The sequence below is a fragment of the Tasmannia lanceolata genome, unplaced genomic scaffold (assembly GCF_043159265.1).
Source record: "Tasmannia lanceolata isolate RefF3 unplaced genomic scaffold, GAP_Taslan_0.1 ptg000003l, whole genome shotgun sequence".
NCBI classification, from domain to species: Eukaryota; Viridiplantae; Streptophyta; class Magnoliopsida; order Canellales; family Winteraceae; genus Tasmannia; species Tasmannia lanceolata.
This window is the reverse complement of record NW_027518680.1, coordinates 4,689,430-4,696,399: the sequence shown is the minus strand read 5'-3', so window position 1 is coordinate 4,696,399 and position 6,970 is coordinate 4,689,430.

Sequence of the window (6,970 nt, the reverse complement as noted above, 5' to 3'; positions counted from 1 at the left end):
GTCTCTCTTGCTCGGACGCTGTTCTTCCCATCTCCCCTCACGTTTTCATCTCCCCTCCTCAACAGCAACTCTTCTCTTCCTCTCCTCCACTCTACCTCTGTTTTCTGTCCCATTCCCATCACTCTTTGCTCCTCCATCAACCTCCATCAACCGCTCGGTCTCACTCCTTCATTCTCCCAGCCCTCCATCACTCTCCTCTCCCTATCTCTGTTTTCCATCTCCATCTCTTCCTCTGTGTCTTTCCTCTCTCACCCATTACTCTGTTCATCTCACTCTCATCTCTCACATACCCACCTTAACAGTCCACTCTCACTCTCATCTCTCATATCTCTCTCCAAACAACCCATCCTCGTTCTTATCTCTCTCAACAGCTCTCCAAACAGCCCTCTCTCTCGCTGTTTCGGCGGCTTCACTCTCACGCCCTCTGTCAACCTCTCTGTCTCTCATCTCTCACTCCCTCACTCTCTCAGTTACCCTCTCCATATCTCTCGCATTCCGTTTCCCCACAGTGAAAAAAACAGAAAAAACAAAAAGAGAGAAAGAAAAGGAAGAAAGAGGGCGAGCGGATTGCCCGTCGGCGCGATTTTCAGAATTTTCGGCATTTGGATGCGGTGAGGAATTCCACCACTGATTGGTATACTGTTCTCGGATTTTTCCAAGATCATTCGGTATTTTTTATGAATTTTGCATGGTTTTTTAGCAATTAATTGAATTTAATTGAATATTAAATGTGTGTGCTTAAAATCATGATCTGCATGAGTGTTTCAATTCCGTTTCGTCCCAAAATTTAATACGATGTTCTACTTGAATAGAGTAAAATGACTATCGGATCGGATCGGACAGTAGATCAAAGGTTTTTTAGAATTTGAGTGAAGAGTAGAATTTTATTTAAAATGTGGGTCGAGTAATTACGAAATTCAAAAAAATAGCCATCTCAGGATGATCTATTTTTTGGAATTTGAAAATTTTCTTGTGTTTATCATATCAGAACAAGGTTGGAGGATGTTTTCCCGAGTCGTAATTTTCTCGAAAATCGTGTTTTAAAAAATAGAAAACTCTTCAAAAATATCTTTATGACGAAGAAAACTAAAATATATATTAAACAGATTCCAAAAATAATGAATTTTTGTTGGAAAATAATATGATACTGATACGTTCTATCATGAATTTTTGAGAATTTTTGGATTCTGTTTGGTATATTATTTTATGCTTTCTTTGAAAATTATCAAATTTTGGGAGAATTGTTACTGAAATCAAATCACAGATAAAATTCTCAAATTTTTTACAGTAGTCTTACATTCCATACTTCTTGCTTCTGTAAAACTTTCAAGTGATTTGGATCTTGTTTCATATGGGATGTAGTGTTAATTCATAATCGGGTCTGAAAATTGAAAAATCCAAAACTGATAGTAAATAGTTTTCTAAATTCATGGAAATCTCACAGCATGCTACATTTACGTATATCTTACTACTGTAGAAATTTCATAGAATTTAGATTTCTATCTCTACTAGTTTCTGTGTTATTTTTGCAATCTAATCAATTAATTGTTAAATCAAAATTAAAAATGAGCTTAATGTAAAAATCTGTAAAAGTCTTTCAGTAAGCTACATTTCATCATATCTTGCTGTTGTAAAAGTTTCAACTCATTTCGAATTCGTTTGCAACAATTTCACTTGTAAAATCACTCATATGCTTAAAATTGATAAAATTCATTGAAAATTCGAAATTAATTAAAAATCTTCACAAAGCTCCTAAGGAACCTTAAAATTCTGTCTCATATTAATTCCTTAATCCATCGAAACAGAAATTTTTAGGATCTTTAGATTTTCCTGGAAAAATGGCCAGTACATCCATAATCGTATCCCAATTGCAACCGATCTTTGACAATTTCAATACCTAAGCTATAGCATGTTGTTGGCTCCGAGGTTCACTGTCCACGGAAATCCTGAGATATGCCAGGCAATAAGGCGCTATAACCTAAGTATTAAATTGCGCAAGGAAAGAGTGCACGATTCCCTTCCTTGGATGCTATCCTGGGCCGAAATTGGTGAACCCTAGAACCATTGGTAATCCTTAAATGTCCAAAAACTGAAAATCCCTGAAATCTTAAATTTGCTAACTTCAAGAACTGAAATCGATTCATCTCGTGTCTCTCGGAACCATTGGATTATGGTTTCCGTCGTAAGAACCATTTGAGACCAATTTGGTCAGTTTAGTTGTCTTAGCCTTGCTTACCTCTTGCAAGGGCAATGATAGGGATACTTTGAGCCCTCCTTTGTATATAGAAGACTTGCCCAGTCTCGCCAGGGCGATGATAGGGATACTTTAAGCCCTCCTTTGTATATAGAAGACTTGCCCAGTCTCATCAGATGTTTACGTCATTTGTGTCTCAGAGACAAGCCTCGTCTCATATAGAGAGTTTCCCCTTTAGGAGGCTTACCTAGCCTCATGTTAGAGTGGCCTCCTCTCTTAGAGTGAGTCTTTGACTCGGTAGTGTTATTAGAGAGTCTCTGACTCATTTATTCTCCCATCTTTAGTGTTTTTAGTTAGGAGTTTCTCCTTTAGAGTTGTCGTTATTTCATTTTGATTAGAGACTAACTCAGTCTTATTAGAGCTTTGCTTGCTTGGGATCTTGGATCGTTTTCTCTCTTCTTGGGACGCTATCTTTCTTGTTGTGGTTCGTCTCTTTGAGGCGTTAGTTGCTTACTCGGGGTTTCCCCTTTTGGATTTCGGGCTTTGCCCTAGTTTATGGTTGTTCTTGCGTGTTCCCTTTAAGATTGAAAACATTTAAAGATTCAGAGCATTGGAAAAGCTTTAAAATCCAAAAACATTGGAAAAGCTTTAAAATCCAAAAACATTAGAAATTTAAAACTCAAAAACATTTGAAATTTAAAATATCAAAAACAATTGAAAACATAAAAAACCTTTAAAAATCTAAAGTGATGAGTGTTTCTTTTTGAAGCGTATTAGACGAGTTCGATTTTCGAACTACGTTGGCTTGATCCTCTTCCGAGGTACGTAGTGCAGCTTGGGATTTACATCCCAAGTCCAGCCAAACTTTTTTGTAAATAAATGTTTTAAACCTTCTTCAAAAACCTTTAAAATCTTGTTTTCAAAAGATCTTCCTCTAGAGTTAGGAGTTTCTCCTAGATAGAGAGTTTTAGAGTTAGGGTTTTTCTTTTGATAGGTTGTTTGATTGTTTGTTTGCTGTGTGCTTGTTTTAGAGTTAGGGGTCTGTCCTAGAGTTATAGGAGCGCCTCCGTCCGGTCAGTTGGCGATTCACATCGCCGACTGATGACTAGGTCTTGGATACGTTAGCGATCCCTTGGTTTTCCTTAGGACACACAGCCTAGCTACACATAGGTTGTAGGAACCACCTGCATTAGCTTAGGGCTAACCTGCATTTAGCTAGGACATATAGGGTGTCCTAAAATCTACAATTCACTGGAATTTAAATAATCGTTCAAGAAGCTTTAATAATTAGTCCGGTCTTTTAGATCGAGTCTAGGATAGAGGTCTAGGTGTCTTAGGCATCCTAGCTTAGAATGGGTACGAAGAACTACGTTGCCTTGATTCTCGTGGAGGCGGGGATACGTAGGCTTCTTTGGATGAATACCAGACCATCCGAGGACTCGGGCTAATAATTTAGAGTCTTAGGATTTGTTGTATTGTTATTGTGTGTTTTGATGTGTTTTTCTTATTTTCTAGTACTGATCCTATACCTTTTAGCTATAGCTTGCATGTGTTTGCACATCAGAACTTAGACACCCATTAGGCATGTCACTCATAACCTAGCTATGCTTAGGTGCCACATCTTTCATTTTATTTTATGTGTGCTTATTATTTTATCCTCAGGAAATGCATGCTTAGGTAGACGAATCCTGAGGATTGTTCCCATTTCACATGATTTTTACCCAAACTTCTTTGGAGTTAATAATAAATGGCATAAGAGACCAGGTGCTTGCACTTGGGCGAATTGGGGGCGCCTAACCCCTTCCCCATTCGTCATCAGGCACGGACCTTTTGTATCTCTGGTTATCCATTGCAAACAGAGCATTTGTTTTGGTTCCATGGCATGTCCATGGATGGCGACTCTGAGTTTATTTCAGGTATGTCTCGGTTTCGAACCTCGGTTCCGGATCGAGACATATCTCTTTCTTTTATATCGCCACTCGTGCTATGCTATGAGGGTGGCATCCGTTTTAAGAGTTCCTTGGTAGAGCTCTCCTTCACACGTGGATGATCCGGATGGTGTTAGGGACCCGTTCCCTCGTCGCCTATCTCGGATCGGGGTCCACAGGCTGGCGACTCTGCTGGGGAGTTCTTGAAACATTGCCTAACTCTATAAAAATGCTATTTTTACTAACTTCGGAGAAATTTGAGCTAAAATCATTTTAAATGGGAATTCTATCGTTAGAATCCAGGGGCACCAGATAGGTGCATAATTAAAACAAGGGATTCACACACTGCACATCATATGTTATCATATTGTTTATTCTTTACTTATTTCATTGTTTTTCATTATTATTGGCTCCACGGGATAGATTGAATGCGTGCCCGACTGGGATGTCATTACACCCTGATGGTACTGTTGAATCTATTTCCAAGCTATGCGCCGGTGCTGCAGCCGTAAACACTGGGCGTACTTGTGTTTACAGCAGCCGATGAGCAATGAAGCATACTATGTATAACATTGGGCGTACTTTTGTTATACATATTAAGTATGTTTCATACGCATAGTACCCATTAGATTGAGTCCGGAGCCCTACTTTGTTTTATATATTATGTATATACGTATTGACTTAGTGAAATCCAACTAGGAAGTACCCGTGTTTATATAAGTATATTGCATTCATATGGGGTTGAACATGTGTTGCTCACACATGTGAAGCTTAGAGTTAGGAGCCTTGTCCCATTTGTAGACTAGGGTAGCTCACTTTATGTGGCTACAGCGCGGTTCTAGTACACTCACTGGTCTGTCGCGAGTCGAGACTTTCTCGACTCCGTTAGATAGATTAGGGCTGGTGCCCCTGGTTAGGGTGTATATATATGTATATATATGTATGTATATTGTATTATTCTTAGATTAGGGCTTATCCTTTCGAATAAGGTTTCTTTATCTATTTCAGTCATACCATTCTTTCAGACCCGGTCAATGACTCTTGCTCTTGCTTGGTCATCATCTAGATCGCGGTCTACCCTGTCATCTTTATCATATGATTATTCCTGTATCTCGGATTTATATCCGTTTTGTCGGCTGTCTGATCAGGGCCTACTTTCCACTGAGGTTTTCTGGTCTATTATCACCGATTAGAGTTTGTTCACTATTTCTTTCTTGGATCAGGCTGTTGATTCTTGTTCACCACCTTTTATAGCCTGTGTTCATTTCTTGATTCTTTGTTATCCATTCTTCTTGCTAGCTGTTAGACCAGGGCCTGTCTATCAATGAAGTTTTCTGGTTTATCCATTAGCCACATTGTTTCATTCCCCAGCCTTCGGACATGGTCAGTAATTTTCCTCTATCATTATTCTGACCATGGTCTGCCTTTTGTCTCTCGAGTGTATAGTTGTGTCGTTCCTTTGTACATAACTTATTTGCTGAGTCGATTTCTAGTTACCTTCTTGTACCTACACCATTTGTTGAGTTGATTGTCTAGATTAGGACCCATTTTCGGTGGGTATTCCTGGTCTAATTCATCATATCTATATTCTCTTGATTTGGTTGGTGTCATTTCCCTTGCCATTGTTGAAACCATAATCTGTCATCTCGTCCTCAGATTGTACATATCTCTTGTGTGTATATGATTCTGTCGGTTGATTAGATTAGGACCCATTTCTAGTGGGGATTCCTGGTTTAATCAATTATATGTGCATTCTTTCGGATTCACCTGACGGGTGGCCCGTACTTGTCACTCTTATGGCCACAGTCTACTTGCTGCCCTTTTGATTGTATATCCATTCTTTGTTGTGTCTTAGATCTGGTCGATGGCTTGTTCGGTGTCTCTATAGCCATGATATATCTTTTGGTCGCAAATCCAACCCATGACCAAGCGTCGTCGTTCATGGTCAATCCTTCATGTGATTATATCTCCGTGGTGACCATATTCTGCTTGCTGATTGTGTGCTTATCTTGCCATCATTATTTGAGTGCAAGTATCCTTGCTGAGAGTCCTACATTACTGAGTTTCTATTCATTTACCCTTATGTTGAGTTGTGAGGATCACCCTGTATAGCCGTCATGCTGCCGAATTTTATATAAACACCTTGAGCGTGATCGCTATCTTTTCAGAGTTATCGATAAGCCATGAGTTTACTCTACCACGATCCTTTTAGGGCCGTCATGCTGCCGGATTTTACTCAACTCATTTCCAGTATGATTGTTATCCTTTGGGATTATTGATAAGTCATGTGCTTACCCTACCATGATCCTGCTTACAGTTCTGCTGTTAGTTTTATCCTAGGGAGAGATGTGTTTGTATTATCTCTTGTTTCAACTTGTGTATATCATTTTCATGAGATTGCCTCATACTAAAGTCAGTGTCTGTCAATTCCATGACATAAGTCTGACCTAATTCACCTTACCCGTTGACAGCATCAGTTTTCCCTCCCTGCTCAGACAAAATGGCCATATCTGAAGTTTTCCTAAAGAAAATGCAAGAATCGGTAATGAACCTATCTAGGGAGTTCTCTAATGTGAAGGAGGATTGGAACCAGCTGAAAAACCTAGGTAATGAGAAGTCTTTGACCGTTGAGGACTCTGTAGTCCAAAATCCTCCTCCTCTGATCTCTGTTCCTGTCCAGGCCATTGTAGAACCAATCAGTGGTTCTAAAGACAAGGAGCATGTTGACGAGAAGAATTTGCCACCTCCCACTGCCGTAAGAAAAGAGGAAGAACTTGCAAAAGAAGTTGAGAAATTACCTCCTATGGTCTCTGTTCCTATACCAGCCGCAGTAGCGTGTCTTGATGAT